Here is a 14,239-nt window from a genome sequence, read left to right as displayed (position 1 = left end):
AGGAAAGCAATCCCATACCTCCGCAGGTAGGCTATCCTATTCCTCGGCAGGAAGGCAGTCCCATTTCTCGGCAGGTAGGCAATCCCATTCCTCGGCAGGAAGGCAGTCCCATTTCTCGGCAGGAAGGCAATTCCATTCCTCGGCAGGTAGGCAATCCCATTTCTCGGCAGGTAGGCAATCCCATTCCTCGGCAGGTAGGCAAACCCATTTCTCGGCAGGTAGGCGATCCCATTCCTCGCCAGGTAGGCACTCCAATTTTTTGGCAGGTAGCCAATCCCATTTCTCGATAGTGAGCCTATTTATTATTTATTATTTATTATTCCTCGGCAGGTAGGCAATCCTTTTTCTCAGCAGGTACGCATTCAAGTTCCTCGGCAGGTAGGCGATCCCATTCCTCAGAAGGAAGGCGTTCAAAATCGTCGGCCGGTAAGCCATCCCATATATTTGTTATATAAGTTGTTATTGATTTATTAAATAAAATATCGTTTTATTTTCTGACTTTATTTCACAATAGATGCGAGTGTTCCTCCCCGGTTTCTTAGCGCTACATACAACGCTGATGTGCCGGATGGAGCGTCACTCGGTGCCACAGGGTTCCGCCTGCATTGGACGGCCGGAAGTGCAGACAGGAGCGTCTACAGTTACACCGCGATGTTCGAACCCCACACGTGCTCCCTAATGTTTGACGTCACAGGAGAGCTACTCACGAATAATTGTAAAGTTGATTTTAGGCGAAGACGCTTTACTGGTTACTTTACGTAAGCTTTGTCATCGAAAACGAAATGATGAAATATTCATCCTAGAGTTTTACTTTTATTATTTATTGTTAAAAGGCAATGTGTTTTTGTTTGTTTTAATGAAATTTAAATAGGTGTTTTTCCGAAGGTACAGGCTTGAATATTTGTTTTAGACTTAAGCCTTGACGTTATCAAGCTGATAGACTATGAGACTGACGTAACGTCCTGTAACGTCACACTGACTTTGGGAGACGATCAGGAGACGTCAGCACCTGTGACGTTGAGGGCGGACGTCGTGGACATTGACGAAGCGCCAGTGTGGTCACGGACAGCCTACTATGTGACCACGGAGGAAGTTCCGGTGATTGTAGTTCTGAGTAGACGTTTTAGTACTGCTTTTTAGTGTCAATTTACTGTTGTGTTTTTGTTGTTGTTTTTTGTTTTATTTAAGTATGTTACGTATAATCATTTTTCCTCTCATGTAATACTGGCCTAGGGTTACCAGGTATCGACGAATGACTTAGAGGGGGTAATACCTTAAAATCATTCGATGAACGCAACATCTTCGGATATGTTCCGATCGCAATTTATCGAATAACAATCTACATGGAAATTGTTGATCTTGTTATTGTTTGTATTTTGTCAGCAGTTCTCGTAAAATACAAATCAACATTTTAGAAAGTGTTAATTTATGATATGTTAAATGTATAGTTTCCATAATTGTTTCAAATTTACGTTTAAACATGATTTAAGGTGGTCGATCTTTTCCAGCGTTATTGTGACGTCATTTGATAAAATGTTTCCGGTTACAATAGGGTCGATCTATTTACAGAATGGGTAAATAAAGATTACTAGGAGGTTTTCTTAAATGAAATGAAGTATTTTTTAACAATTCTTGAATGATATAATGACCTATTGGTGTAAATATAAGTAATGAATTGCGGGATTGATGTCATTATCGGGGATATGAAAGCAATTGGGCTGGTCAAAGCAAGCGTGGGGTCCTCCACACACTTTGACCAGCCCAATTGCGTTCATACCCCGATAATGACATTAATCCCGCAATTCATTCCTTAAATGACTTAAAGACATCAAATATAGGGGTGTCCAAGAGCGCCCGATGTTTAAGGTTAATAATGTTTATATCTGACCTATTGTTTTTAGAACAACACGCCATTGACGGTGCCCGACCTCACCGCTGCTGACCCCGAGGGCACCGCGGTCACGTACGCCCTTGACTGCGGTGAACACTCCTTCAACCTCAATATTGACGCCACTTCTGGTCAGGTTACCATGGTGGCCGCCTTCGACCTTGACACCAGTTCTGTAGATACGTTCACACTTCAGTGCTCTGCAATTGCTTCTGACGTTACAAATCACGCGTCATCGGTGCCACTTTACGTCACCGTAACAGACGCCAACGACAAAGCGCCTATCTTCTCGGCACCTGTATTTTCGCTTTTCGTTTTAAACGGTACTTATTTTAAGAAAACCGCGTAATTTTTGCACCAGTCAATTGTAACCACGACCCACTAGGTCTGGGGATATACCGGGGATAGCCGGGAAAATGGGCCGTGCTTTTACTTTCCAGGTGGCCCCGCAGTGCCGGGTGACTGCGGTGTTTTTGTCTTCGCGCCAAATTAAGCGGAGAATGTGCCTTATCTAGAGTCTCGGGGTGCGGGGGGCATTTGGTGGGGATTTGCCATCAGTTCGTCCCCGCAGGGCGCGGATTTTAGCCGGGCTTGGCTGGACCGAAAGTCAAAGTCCCCGCTATTCCCCGAACCTGGGGCGTGGTTACAATTGACTGGTGGATTAGAGTGTATTTAGCAGCACAGAATGGTTTAATACATAATATTAAAGCATATTTTCTTTGCTAATCGGGTCGCCCCAAGTAAATTGACAACTCCATATACTTTCAAACCGTACTTGACATTGATTGTCAAAGAAATTCAATACACAACGCTTAAAGATAAAGCAAACCACCAAAAGCCTTTAAACTATTGTGTGCGTGTATTGTATTTGGCATTTTATGCGCAGAGTTTACATAACGACCAGTACCTAAAATATACCATGACAGGAAAGAAAAAAAAAGCACATTGTATCATTACCACAATGGCAACTGTAGTCATAATTTAATGGTCAATTTTAACTTTCAAGAAACATTGCGAGATATATCCCATTTGAAGCGAGTTGTAGCCACAGATGCCGACCGAACGTCACCAAATAATGACCTCACGTACTCGGATGATTCAGCAAACTTTGCTGTCAATGAGGAGGGCGTCATTTTCAATACAGTATGTTGAATAAAACGTTTATTCTTGGTTCGTTCCATTAGCTCGTCTATGTGGAAAACCTTTAGTATATAAGTATATAAAAACATGTACATTACTAGTGGTATATGTGTTGCAAGCGACAATACGCCCATTTATACAAAGGCGTATACCTCTGCTAGTATTTATTGTCGAGTTATGCTCCTTACTCCATTGAAAACAGACGCGGCACTCTTGCTGTAAATTGTATAGTTTATTTTTGATCATGCTTTATTTGGTGATTTTAGCGCAATAATAACAACAACAAATACATTTAAAACGGGTATCTTCTCCACACGTCGTAAAATTGTGTTCATCTTATTATAAGCATGTCATCCAAGCACGAGAATCTAATCACAGTACATGTTTATCATCTAAACACTCTACATGATCTTACTTTTTGGAATATTGTTTACTTTAGTCTTGTACCGTTTCCTTCAAAGGTGGTGATGGCGGACGTTCTTCCGGGCACAGTATTTCAATTCAACGTAACAGCGACGGACGGAGGCGTCCCTGGCCTGAGCAGCCAGGCTAAAGTCTTTATCTACGTTGTATCATCACTTCCGGAAATGCTCACTTCCACCACTCCTGCCTTACCACAGACTTCTCAGAGAACTGAAAGTAACACACAGTCCTTGGAGTCTGATTCCGGAAGTGGAGACGATGGGTCATTTTCAGCGGGGATTTTTGCCGTCGGCCTACTCATGTTGCTGACAGTGGTTGGGGGCCTCGGTATGGTGGTGTGGAGGTTTTTCTTCAGTGGACGTCCGCAAACAACACAAGGTGAGACCGGGGCCGCTATGTCCCGGACCCGCTATGTTCCAGGCCAAAGTTTTCCAGGCCAGATCTGTGCCGGTTCGCTATCTCCAGGGCTGCAATACTCAGGAGTCGCTATATCCCGGGGCCGCTATGACCTTGGGTCGCTATGTTCCATGCCATTATGTTCCAGGCCCGATATAAACCGGGTCTCTATGTCATTGTCCGCAATGCCCAGGAGTCGCTATGTCCCAGGCCGCAATGCCCAGGAGTCGCTATGTTCCGGGCCGCAATGCCCAGGAGTCGCTATGTCCCGGGCCACAATGCCCAGGAGTCGCTATGTCCCGAAGTTTCTATGCCCGCGTGTGTGTGTATCGTTTGAGATACAGGTTATCCGGTTAGTGCAGTGGTAAGCACATTCGGTTATCACCAAGGTGTCCCCGGTTTTAGTATCAGCCTTTAAGGCGAATATGAGTTTTATTAGTGATCACCAAGCCGGACAAGTGGATCATCCGTCAGGTACTTCGGTTTCCTCCACAACATAAGACCATACTATCTGCATTGCGATATTTCATGCCATTTTCCTTCGAAATCCATTTATCTTATGAAGCGCTTTAAATTTTCTGACTTCTAAATGTTCATGAATTGTTGTCAGTACACAGTATACCAGAAAGTATAAAAACCCGCGCTCATTTTTGTGTTTTAAGGATATCATTTATAATGCAACATCAAAAACAATATTGGCACGAACTCCCAAACATGGATACAGAGACATGTAATTTTAATTTAAATCTAGATATTGTATTTAAATTGTCATCTTAAACTATTGTGCAGATCTGGCGTCGGTCCGGTCCGACACCCCGGTCAAGACGACGTACGTCAAGCCATCGGCGTCACACACGCTCGCCAACAACTACTCCACCCAGCGAGGTCCCCTGAAGCCTTGGACATAGGCTGAACCATGGCATTTAGGAATCGTATGTGCTTTGACTTGGATACTGTCCTCGTGTTAAACTCACTGTGTTACATTTTCTTTTTTAAATAAAATACCTTCGTAATAAAATGATGATTTCAAGAAGGCATTGCCAAGCAAAACTCTGACCAAACGTTGAAAATGAAAATTCTATAACTTATTTTTAATATCCTTGCAATATATCCTGAATGGTTAAAGACAATACTTACTTTTCGGAAGATCATTGCTAGACAAATACATGTACATTTGAAATAATTGACATCAAATTGATCGATATTGTCTATTGTAAATAAGGAAAGTGAACGCTTATAAACAAACATACACATTAACTACATGTGTTAAAATTACAAAGTTTTCTACATGCGATCCAAAATTATTTTAGCTTAAATTTCAGCATGTTTGAGCTCACGGTTGTTGGGCTACTGATGATTGGAAAATAAGTAGATTCATAACGATACTGTCAAAGTTACTTTCGTATTGTGAACATGTAGTTTCTAAGGGTCAATTGATGTGCATTTTTTAAAGATAACGTTGTTAATATTAAAATGTGAAATATTATGTTATATGCTCATTTATTTTAATAAAACAAATTCTGCTGAAATATTTGTCTCAAATCTTGTTCGAAGTAATGCAGATCACGTGTGTAGATATTAAAGTTCGATAGCAGAAAATATTAAAACAATAACAATGACGGGAACAACGTTGTCTTGACAAATCTTGTTCGAGGTAATGCAGAATGATGATGGGAACAACGTTGTCTTGACAAATCTTGTTCGAGGTAATGCAGAATGATGACGGGAACAACGTTGTCTTGACAAATCTTGTTCGAGGTAATGCAGAATGATGACAGGAACAACGTTGCCTTGACAAATCTTGTTCGAGGTAATGCAGAATGATGACGGGAACAACGTTGTCTTGACAAATCTTGTTCGAGGTAATGCAGAATGATGACGGGAACAACGTTGTCTTGACAAATCTTGTTCGAGGTAATGCAGAATGATGACGGGAACAACGTTGTCTTGACAAATCTTGTTCGAGGTAATGCAGAATGATGACGGGAACAACGTTGCCTTGACAAATCTTGTTCGAGGTAATGCAGAATGATGACGGGAACAACGTTGCCTTGACATAACTTGTTCGAGGTAATGCAGAATGATGACGGGAACAACGTTGTCTTGACAAATCTTGTTCGAGGTAATGCAGAATGATGACGGGAACAACGTTGTCTTGACAAATCTTGTTCGAGGTAATGCAGAATGATGACGGGAACAACGTTGCCTTGACAAATCTTGTTCGAGGTAATGCAGAATGATGACGGGAACAACGTTGTCTTGACAAATCTTGTTCGAGGTAATGCAGAATGATGACGGGAACAACGTTGTCTTGACAAATCTTGTTCGAGGTAATGCAGAATGATGACGGGAACAACGTTGCCTTGACAAATCTTGTTCGAGGTAATGCAGAATGATGACGGGAACAACGTTGCCTTGACAAATCTTGTTCGAGGTAATGCAGAATGCTGACGGGAACAACGTTGTTGACCTTAAAAATGATCTCAACAGTCGACCCAATTTACTATCTTGAATGAAAGCTTTTATTAAACACCTCAAACATGTTATCCATGGCGTACCTACAATACAAGATGACGTGTCACATGTCCAAAACATACCCAGCCTAGTCTGAATGCTAGTGTTTATTTTTGATGAATTTTGATATGAAAATCCTACTTGGTACATGACAAGTAGCATATACTTACTAAAATTGAGACAAGAATGATCCTGTCATCAATAGATTTAGTGAAAAGAACTTTGTCAAACTCACGTACTGCCTACGAAGGAACACTTTAATAATGGGAATCTTGTCAACGATTGCGTTTACCATCTGCAGGTAAAAAAAATATTGTGAAGAGTAGTTATTTTGTATCACCTGTAGGCTCACTGTAGCGTGAATGCGAAAGTATATAAGGGGGGTGCCAACCCGCTCTTCTCCTTTCGTACGACGGATTCCGGGCCATTTTTTGCGGTATTCCGATTAACGAAGTAACGTATGCTTGATTAAACTAATAGGACAAACCAGAATCGGATAACCAAAAAAGATGTTTAATTTAGGACAAAGTATAATTGTACAGACTAACAGAGTAAACACATCTAAATTGAAGTGTTAATCTAAGTGGCCTATAACTGATAATACTTCCTGTTGTGGCAATTATTGAATGTTGTCTTGCCGGGTAACGAGATCGGCCAAATTCTGACAAACAACTAGACTGAGCCTGAAGTGCACATAAACCATCAAAAAACAAATCGCTAAAACTAAGAGTGTGATATGCACATCCGTTCGCATGCATTCCTGAGTTTTCTCACGCATTCTCCTGCACACGCATTTGCGTCAGGGCACACAGCTCGCGTATAGAAATACCCTACGAAGTACGAGTTAAGTTAACCAAAATCATTTACTGGAAGCGAATAAGAGATAACATTTTTTTTAATATGCACAATTCAGTGTGGCGGATAACTTTTACATTGGAGTCAGCAATAAAATTAATTATCTTTGTAATATGAAAATAAATGAATGACATGAAGTCATGGTGAGAAGTTGATCGTACTGGTATTTAAAAGTGAGGTAATCTTACAGCAAACATAGTACCAGGTAGACGTTATAAATTATAATATTCTTCCTTCATTAATACCAAAAGTCGTAGTTATAGAAAAGCACACTGTAAAATGACCAATTTATTTACCAAACCAGGTAAAGAATCAAAGCCAGTGATACAGTGAACATTCACCTTGTTACTGCTCGTGTACCTGAGATCTAATTCCCCAAGGAAGATTGCAATCCCGTGCTGAGTAAGGAGACGCTCCGCTGCCTCCCCTTCACATTTGTTCCTTGTAAAAGATTTGCTTAAACAGCTACACCCAATGTTTAAATTAAAAACTACAAAAAAATCGAAACACATTATTAACCTCAAACCGTTCCTGTATCCGAAGGTAGTCTGTCATTTCGCTCTCACAAAGGTCATTAATCCGATGTCCATATACACGGCATCTTTAACAGCTTGTTTCAAAGGAAATATCATGTTGGGATTCCTTGGATTGGAAGGTAAAAGGTGTCCAAGTGATATAACGGTTAGGTAAAATGAGAACGATGAAACATAAACTTGTTCATTTATTGATTTCCTGGGAGCCAACGGTGATTATAGGCCTTTTTTCAATTCCAGGCCCAATTTGCTATGATATCGACCTCATGACCTCACTCGCCGGCTTCTTATAAAGGTTAACCCCTTGCCATTTTCCTTTTATGTACTCATTAAAATTTGACGTTAGTCCATTGAAAACAATATATTAGTATTTCAGAATTGACCCCGCCTTTTGTCAGTGTCAAATTAGTAAATGAAATAAACGTATCAATGAATTTAATTGTGTGACCCTAGCATTGATAGCTTGTTGACATTGGCTACCTTAGTCATATTTTAAACGTTTTACATCATTATTATAAGTAATGGGTATCTAATTTGTTGAAAATCGATTACTTGTATTATATTAACTTTATAAATTTCCGTCATCAATTTTTATGCCACACTAGCTTCTGTGAAATTTCTGAGGGCTACTTCATATGTTTGTTTAAATGATGTTAATGATGGAATATGCGATTTTGGTGTTTGCTGTATGGACTCTTGATTTTGCAAAAGGTATGGAAAATAACGTAAACAACAAAAAAGACATACAATTTGGAAATATAGAAAATAGGAATAACTTTTTTGTTCCAATTATTTTTTTTATTATGTGTATAAAACATCACGTGTCATTCCATCCATATCAGATAAAAGCTTTACTCTTGTAGAGTAATTTATAGTGTAAAAGTGCAATTCACATGAATTGCAAACTGGATATCTACCACAATATGCAGCACAAATATCCAGTTCCACAAAATCAAATATCTGTTTTGTTTACGGCATTTCAAAATATGTAATCTTTATCTGCGACCTAAAATTTTAAATTATACCAAACGTTATGATGAAATTAAAACCAGGAAAGGCGAATAACGTTTGACTAGTTCTCAAAACATGTCAATAGCACTGATTTCCTTTTTAAAAATGAAAAGAACGAGAGTTAAAGTGATAAAATGTATAAACAATCAAATACACAAATATTCTCTATTTCTGGCGATTTGGCAATCAAGAATCAATGCCCAGAAAGACATAAATGCTTTAATGATAGTTTGTGGGTTTGAAATTTAGCAGTAGAACACGTATTGAAATTCAATGTATTGAATCAAAACGGAATCAAAATAAAAGACGTTGGATTAATCTGGGACGAACTGTTTCAGAATAAATAAATATGGAATAAATATGTTCATGTGGATGCCTTCACATAGTAAAATACATGAAACAGCATACATGAGTTTTCTTTAGCTGTCAAAATGTAACTTTCTAACAAAACCTATTTTTCTTTAAAACTGTCTGTGTCCAATGTTTGATAACCATACAATGCAAATGATCATTGGTTGATTGTTATATAAAAGATACACTTGTTAGATTACTTGGTCAGATTTTGATACGGTGGTGCTTTTAAAATTCAAAGATATATTACAGATTAAACCTCATGATAACAATACAAATTCATAAATTGATGTAAATTATTCATGTATGTCGTTGATAAATTTATTTTGAGAAATGTAACGTAATGTACTTCCCCATTTGAACTTAACAGTTGAGAAAATTTAGATATATAACATGTATATTTATTTATTTTTATGTTAATGTTTGAAATGCCTTAATATATATATCTATCGAGGGATGATTGCGAAAATGTTCAAATCGACATTAAATAAAGAAGAAGATAGAACCTTTTCGCTTTCACCTCTCAATATGTTCTCCTGCTCTTTTTCTCATGTATTTGTAACATGATTGAGACGAAAAAACCTAAAACTTAAAACTTTTGAATTTTGTAAGATTATTTGTTTGGGCATACCTGTCTCCTTTGAATACGTGCATCAGCTTACAAATATAATTAACATAAACTGTATTTTATATGCATATTTTGATTTAATTAAATACTCTCTAAATGCTCTTTATATGCATTTTTAACATAAAATATCGATATCCTCCAATTGTATTTTGTTGTCATAGCCTACATAAACATACATGGGTAACGGGGCGTACAAAAAGAATAAGTTTCCCAAGAAATAGCAAGTGCTTAAAACGTGCTTAAAACTCGAAATCATAAATAAAACCCGAAAGGCTAAGGGGGTTATACTGCATATACTTTGTACCTTTTCACTGGTTAAAGTCAGCCGAAATGTGAATGCACGTTATTGTTCAGAATGCTTGAAAAATGTTTCTTAATAGCTTTATTATTAAAAAAAGGTTCCACGACAGGAGGACACACCTTCCTCTTCAATCCAATATAAATACTATATATGTTCAAACCTCGCTCAAGTCAACGGTCCTATAGATCAAAAAGCTTTAGCTTCGACACTTCTTGTTCGTTGTGTTTTTTTTTTATATATAAATAAAGTTGAATGCCCTGTCAAAAGAAACGTCACTGTGCTAAATGATACAGTGTGAAACATTTCAAGTTTGTATATACACTGATTAATTATGTAATGGCGTAATTTCTCACGATAACTCTTCTATGGTATGAACGATTTCTGAAATCAATGAATATTTTAGAGCTGCAAATATGTTGGGAAAATGCATTCGGAACTCCTCGGCCATTTTTATAGAAAACAGCCTCGGATGTATGCCGGTACATCAGTAGAAGTAGATCGTAAAATTTTGAGTTATATCATTAATTAAATGTAGTAGAAAAGCTTATATTTGTTGATCAAAGTTTGAATTGATTGCCAGAGAAGTGTATTATTGCAAACACAATTAAGATTACCAAGAGTTAAGTCATTAACTTTAACTGCAAAATTGAATTACTACGCGGACTTAAACATACCGATTTCTGAGTATGTAAACTGTCCAAATACATCCGAAGTTGTTTTCGATAAAAATGGCCTAGGAGTTCCGAATGGGGGAAATGTACTCTTTGTCATTAAAAACAAGTTTCTATGATCAAAATAACGGTCTGTAGTTCATGAAAATGATTACATCGAAATACTTATACAATGTTTATGTTTATTGTTTAAGGTAAATTGAACATACTTTAGAACAAAGCTACCATTTTGTGTTCTGATCGGAGGAAAAAAAGAAGCATTAATCAAGAGTCCTAATAAAACCTGTTTTGTTTTGTTTTTCATTTCTTTATTCTTAAATTGAAATAAATAAATTGGCCAGAGCCCTGCATTGGTCATTAAACAACGCCAGCTTATTTGTCGGTAGCCTTTCGCTAGCATAAGCATAATAAAACTATTCTAATCAGTGTAGGGAATGATGCTTTGACCAGATAAAAATGTAGGCCGTTTTTCGGTTCAACGCCTTTATCTCACAATCCTTTTTTACTAGCAGACAAATACTTAATTTAAATAATATATATACTAAATAACGATCTCATATTACGTTTATTGACAGAAATCCTTTTCCAAATGAATGTTAGTTTGATTGAATAAAATTATACAAAATCTGTTTTCAGTATTAAGAAACAAACAAGCATCCCAATGTTTGAGTTTCTGAAATATGAACTGAAGCCAAACAATGTATATTAAGTATTCATAAACTTCATAAAGAATTTAAGTGATGGAATATTTTATGAATTTATCAACATATAATTAGTATGTTAACTTTAGTGACACGATATTATTATGTTAGGTAACAAAAAGAATCATTTAACCACGATTCTGTTGGGTGTTTGTCTACTTCTCAAGAATGGCAGTTTTTATTTGCTCACAAGATGACACTGTATTGTAAAGACTAAGGTCATACTTGTCAATTGTCCCCACTACGAAACGATGAAAACAAATGATCGAAAGAAATCTCTTGCAAACAACGATATGGTCTTCCACACCTGGTATAGGTTAATCAATACTTCTGCATTTTATAATGTATTATAATAATAATTATGATATTGACAGAAGTGGCCGTGAGGGAAATTTCCTTCATGGAATAATGCACCTTTTTATTTGATACATTGTTTAGTTTATCAAAATTAAATTGAACCTTTTCAAATAAAAGCGATTGAATATATTGTTTTGCAAGAAATATGATTGCAAGATGATTTAATGTTAATAATGCGATGTTGTTTTAAAGAAAACTCAACGTTATCTTACATAACCATGCGAAAGTAAACAATGTCGCACGCGCTATTGAGAAGAAAGTGATACAAAATATGCGTTCTCTGCGTCAATTTTATACAAATGAAAAATTGAAGGTGTGAAAGAAACAAATATCAATCATGTCCGGTAAGAATATTTCAACCCTTGGGCACGCTGCGTTACATCAGGTCCTCCTATACAATGGTTTTAACTGCACTCTGCCATAAAATGGCGTAAACTGTCCTCTCCCATACAATGGTTTAAACTGCACTCTCCCATACAATGGCTTAAACTGTCCTCTCCCATGCAATGGCTTAAACTGTCCTCTCACATATAATGGCTTAAACTGTCCTCTCCCATGCAATGGCTTAAACTGTCTTCTCACATATAATGGCTTAAACTGTCCTCTCCCATGCAATAGCTTAAACTTCACTCTTCCATCCATTGTCTTAGACTGCATTCTCCCATATAATTGCTTAAACTGTCCCCTCCCATACAAAGGCTTAATCTGCACTCTCCTATACAATGGCCTGAACTGCACTCTGCCATCCATTGTCTTAAACTACACTTTCCCTTACAATGGCTTAAACTGCACTCTGCCATCCATTGTCTTAAACTACAATACTCTCCTATACAATGGCTTAAACTGCACTCTGCCATCCATTGTCTTAAACTACACTCTCCCATACAATGGCTTAAACTGCACTCTGCCATCCATTGTCTTAAACTACAACACTCTCCTATACAATGGCTTAAACTGCACTCTGCCATCAATTGTCTTTAACTGCATTCTTACATAGCATGGCTTAAACTGTCCTCTCCCATACAAAGGCTTAATCTGCACTCTCCTATACAATGGCCTGATCTGCACTCTGCCATCCATTGTCTTAAACTACACTTTCCCTTACAATGGCTTAAACTGCACTCTGCCATCCATTGTCTTAAACTACACTTTCCCTTACAATGGCTTAAACTGCACTCTCCAATACAATGGCTTAAACTGCACTCTCCAATCCATTGTCTTAAACTGCACTCTCCCATAGAATGGCTTAAACTGCACACTCTCAAACAATGGCTTAAACTGCACTCTCCCATACAATGGCTTAAACTGCACTCTCCCATAGAATGGCTTAAACTGCACTCTCCCATAGAATGGCTTAAACTGCACACTCCCATACAATGGCTTAAACTGCACTCTCCCATACAATGGCTTAAATTGCACTCTCCCATACAACGGCTTAAATTGCACTCTCCCATACAATGGCTTAAATTGCACTCTCCCATACAACGGCTTAAATTGCACTCTCCCATACAACGGCTTAAATTGCACTCTCCCATACAACGGCTTAAATTGCACTCTCCCATACAACGGCTTAAATTGCACTCTCCCATACAACGGCTTAAATTGCACTCTCCCATACAACGGCTTAAATTGCACTCTCCCATACAATGGCTTAAATTGCACTCTCCCATACAATGGCTTAAATTGCACTCTCCCATACAATGGCTTATTATTATAATAAACAAATCACAATGATAAAAAAATTACAGTTATATAACATATATGCTTTAATCCATTTTAAATGCATGGTCACCATTATCATATCCAAGTTGTGAAGCAACTTTGTTAAATCATATTAACATAACTCATTTATAGAAGGGTTAAACTAGGCATATTAACTGCATTTTTCCATTCAGTGGCTTTAACTGCACTCTCCCATACAATGGCTTAAACTGCACTTTTCCATGCAATGTCTTAAACTGTACTCTCCCATTTAATCGTTTAAACTGTATCCTCTTATCCGATGGCTGGAATTGCACCTTCCCGACCAATGGCTTTAACTGCGATCTCCCATCCAATGTTCACGGACGGACAAAAGTGACAGCAGATCTGTTCACTTGCACTAAAACTAAACTGTGTATTCAATATTTAATTTTCATAGCTTAAAAACGCTCGCATTAGTCCATATCCAGCAGGAAAACCAGTATTGATGTTCATTTCTGAAGTCCATTATAAATTGAAGGGTTGGAAGCCACCTTATCTGAGGTTAGATGAGAACTCCTTAACCTTCACCCTCGCCGCCAAATAAACGTGCTAAGTAAACGCACAAACGACATCTGAGTAACGCATCCCTTTCCTTTGTATTTGTTTAAGGTGATGATTGTTGGGATGGAGTGAACAGCGCAGGCTATGCGGGGCGCATGTCTACAACGTCATCAGGGATTACGTGTCAGGCATGGGCGTCGGATTTCCCGAACTCGCACAGTCGACA

This window comes from Mya arenaria, chromosome 8 (genome assembly GCF_026914265.1).
Source record: "Mya arenaria isolate MELC-2E11 chromosome 8, ASM2691426v1".
NCBI lineage: Eukaryota > Metazoa > Mollusca > Bivalvia > Myida > Myidae > Mya > Mya arenaria.
The sequence above is the reverse complement of the archived record's forward strand: the minus strand, read 5'-3'. Positions refer to the sequence as shown.